At 39.8% G+C, this 4,361-nt stretch overlaps 1 pseudogene; it reads left to right on the forward strand.

Annotated features, from left to right (window-relative positions):
• The first annotated feature begins 2,830 nt into the window (after positions 1–2,830).
• On the forward strand, positions 2,831–4,109 carry LOC148038649 (uncharacterized; annotated as a pseudogene).
• Positions 4,110–4,361: the final 252 nt, after the last annotated feature.

Here is a 4,361-nt window from a genome sequence, read left to right on the forward strand (position 1 = left end):
ATGAGTGTCACAAATTTGTACTCTATGAGCGTCACAAGCACTGTACTTAGGGACCACCCTAGCCCCTACCCCACATCACAACTCAGGGCACATCAAGGGAAGGACATGATTGATAGACATGTATTCCTAAGTCATGCACATCACCTCCATTTACACGAATTGGGTCCTCAAGTGCGGGATAACACCTTAGGTCCATCTCCCAATTCTACCCCATCACTTGCATAGTGCACTGCATGGTAAGGTAGACATGACCCCCCAGGAAGCGCACTCTTTTTCTTTTTAGGAACATTATAAGAGGGGATGCGGAAAACCAACACCTCTATAGAGGCCTTCGTCGACCAATCATCTATCTTCGCCACATTAACAACCTCCCAAACTCACTTCAGAGAGCATGCCCAATGTGGGCTACCTCCCCAACAAACCCAAGCATCATTTGTCATCAATCCTCTGCAAACTCAGCTTGTATCCTCGTGTGCCATGGGACTGGCACCCAGTTAGGAAGGGGGTAATTTTATACCCTCAGAAGACCAAGACAAAAAAGTTGGAATTTTGGAAATGGAAGACAACCCCGAGGCAAGAGGAAGATAGAGGAGAAAGGTGCACCCAGAAAAATATGAAGACATGAAGTGTTGGAAAAAGTCTTGAATGTAAAAGGAAGTACAGAATAGTAAGTGCATCATGATATGCTGGCAAGAAAAGCATCGAGCACATTGCAATTCATTTTGTAAAAGAGTGTCGAGCTCTCTCCCGTGCAAATTATAAAGAATGAGAGGTGTAGGCTGAGGCCTATGCTAATAGAAAGGAGGAAAAAAAGTATAGTACAGGAATGGCAAACCAAAAAGGGGATGGTCATCCAAGGAATGGACAAAGGCCATACCAAAAAGGGGATGGCCATCCAAGGAAGGGATAAGGACATGTATATAAGTCAAGAAATAAAAAAAGAAGCTTATTTTTATGTGTGGCCAAACTTGCTCTCTTCTTGCTTTTTGCTCTTACTTCCTTCTTATGCATGAGAGAGGGAGAGAGGGATTGTGAGAGAAAGTGTGAGGGACCGTGGAGACGCTATTCTTCTCCTCTCTTCATCATCGTCTTCTTCTCTTTCCCCTTCTTGCATACATGGCTATGGAGGTCAAAGCTCGAAGCTTAGAGATAGAGTTTGGTTGTGGTTGCATCTTGAATTGTGGAGCCATCGGCGAATTCATGGGAGGAGATACTCGATCGACTTCAAAGGTAAGCTCACTACATTGGTGTGTGGAAGAGTGCGCATGGCTATGCGAGAGGTAGCCATAACGCTTAGCTTGAAATGCTTGAACCAATAAGCGGTCCATGGGTCTTTGTAGTTTGCCTACGAGGACGTCAACATTTATAATTGATGGTCTCCTTAGATTTATTTTATCTTAGTTGGTAATGGTTGCACTCAATTTCAATCCGCAACTTAAACCTTAGCTATGCCTTGTGCTTAACTAGGCTTTCGCTCTTTCTTCTAAGAAGTGTGACTAGTGAAATACAAGTTATTTAATAAATGTTTGTGCTCAATCAAGCTAATTACTTTCTTTTCCTAAACACATTGTCAAGTACTTTCACGTAAACTGAAAACCCCTAGAAAAACATTGGATAGGTAGGATTTTTGTAGCTTAGTCTTTTGGGTGAATGCTTGTTTTATTGTTTTGTAGTAAGCTTTTTGGGTTTCTCTAGATCATGAATTGTTTTTGTCATTTTATTTGGATTTTAGAGTGTGAAAACTCGATAGCTTTGGTCGAGATTGGTGTTTTCTTGGACAAGTTGGAGCTAGAGATTATTGATAGCTTCTGGATATCTTGAACATGTATGTTTTCTTATTGATACTCTTGCACATCACAAGGATTATGGGTTCACGAGCACTTGTCAATGAATACACTACACTCAAGGGTTGTCTGCTAATTTTATCAATTACTTCCATGCAAAGGGTTGGGTTGATGCACATTTTGCACCACCATTGAGCACTAGCATGGCATGATGCTCACAATAGCTATATACAATAAATTTTAAATACACGTGCACTTGAGAGAGCACCTTCATTGCGCACTCCCTATTCTTTGCATGCACAAGAGTTGGGATTTCTACCACCTAAATAGGAATCTCTGGTTGAGTGGAAAGGTGGTTGGGTAAGTATGAGGGCTGTATAGGATGCCTTCAGTTGTGAGATGGATTATTTTTCTGGTGAACATCTTGAGGACCACTATTTTCTTAAGAGATTGTGAGATTTTGGGAGGGTGGAGGGGAATACAATATGTTTTTTCTTAGTGAGTGATGAGAGATGAGGTTAAGGATCTAAAGTAATCAACAAATTGTGTTTGCATTTTGCATTTTGCACGAGCATATATAGATAGGCTAGGCACTATTTATTTCAGTGCATTCATTTTTTTGTGTGGGGCATTGTTTGCATAATTGCATGCATAGATTCGACTTTGCACTACTCCTCAAATCATGTGTGATGGAGCAAAAAGTTCTTCAACTACATATTCTTGCTAGGACACATTTCATTGCGACAAGGCATGTATATATGAAGAAAACAAGAGAAAACTCAAGGGGGATCTATGGGAGAATGTTTTGTTTAGAGAATTATGAAGGGAGCTTCTACTAGCTTGATGCATTTGGAGGGTGTCATTGGCACATGCTCTTGTAGAAATTTGAAAAACACTTTCAATTATCTTTTGAAATTCTTGCAGTGTGAATCACTAGCATCAGTTGATGAGTTATTAGCTGGAATGGCTACATAGTGTTTAGAGTTCTAGTAATGTAAAAAAAAACAGCCCGATATGTGGTACCCAAACAAGACGAGCAAACTGGCATGGACTTTGTCTCAGAATCCAAAGATTTGCTCCTGGATGATCAAGGAGGAATTGTTGACTTCACAATTGCATCATCTTGGGAGAGACTTATCTTAGACAGTGAGGCAGTTTGTAGAAAATGGCACAGTAGAGTTACACATGGCTACATGGCTACAAGTGTAGCCATTGTCGATGGTCATATAATGTTGTATGTAGTGCACAATGACTTTGCCTATGTTTTAAAAAAACTATCACTTGGAGCTTTTCTTTGAAGTTGATGGACATGGTGGCACAGATGATTGGAGAGGAGACTTATTTTTTGCAACTTTGGTTTAGAGTAAAACATTTCTTAGTAATTGCACAATAAGCATGAGTGAGGTTGTACTTGATGCTCTAGAGGCAATATTTCTGCTAAATGCAGTTGCTATTGCTCTTTCCACCAATGGTGGAAGTGTTAGATCGGCATTTATACCTATCCATAATCCAAGTTGCAAGGTGTATAAAGGCATACAAGGTTTGAAAGGTCCATATTGCAAGAGTTTTGAAGCAGATCGCATTGGGACCCCAAGTGCTAGTAAAGTTAATGCATTTGGAGGGGCTCTACAACCTTCTTGTAACAAAATTGACTATCTCACTTCCAGATTCTGTGCATGAGTTTGATGGCAAAGTGAGATTCACAATGAGACTAACTTATCACACACCAATGTCAGGCTTTGAATGTGTGTAGGAGGAAGGTTCTTCTTCATCACTACCAAGCCCAAAGAAAACTATGAAGCAGATGCTGCTGTTAAAGCTTGATGGGATGAAGATTGCCCCTGACTGGTATTTTGTAGATGATCCAATTAAAGGTTTTCAATTTATCACTATATCTGGGCTAGTAGATTAATTGAGAGCTCTATTGACATGGTAGAGTTTGAGAATGTGTCAACTATGGAAGCTGACAAATGGTCACTTATGCCAATAATTGCAAAAAACTTGGAAGATTTTTTATCATGGTGAAGAAATGAGGTTTGCATCTCAACTGCATGCTTTATTGGATGCATTCACTTTCTCAAAGGAGGCAATTTTTACGAAAGTCTTTGCTACATGTGAAGTGGCTGTCATGCAAAAAATAACATAATCAATTGTAGTTGTCCTCCGGGAGTTTTAGATCGTGTGATGAAAGATCTGTTTCAAGATGGAAGATTGGAGCTGACCTCTAGTCACAACAACTCTCATATACTTAGACAAAGTCACTACGACACTTCGGGTTGTGTGAAATGTTTGTTTTTTTATCACCACTCGCAAAACAATGTGTGATCTCAAAGACAAGTAACCTGAGTTTGAGGGCTAACATTTGATGGCTTGTCAATCAATGCATATCTAGCTCACAATGGATTACACCCTAAGTTTCAATTGCCAAGTGGACAAGCTGAAAATTTCCCTTGTTGATGAGTTAATGCCAAGCTATTTGGTTGACAAGTTTGTGGTGAATTGGCAACAAAAAAGTTTCAAGTTGACACATTTGAGTCTCAAGTTGACAATTTTGTGTTTCAATAAGTTAATCTATCT

Source organism: Lygodium microphyllum, chromosome 3 (genome assembly GCF_053477565.2).
Source record: "Lygodium microphyllum isolate KBCC chromosome 3, Lygodium_microphyllum_v1.1.10, whole genome shotgun sequence".
NCBI lineage: Eukaryota > Viridiplantae > Streptophyta > Polypodiopsida > Schizaeales > Lygodiaceae > Lygodium > Lygodium microphyllum.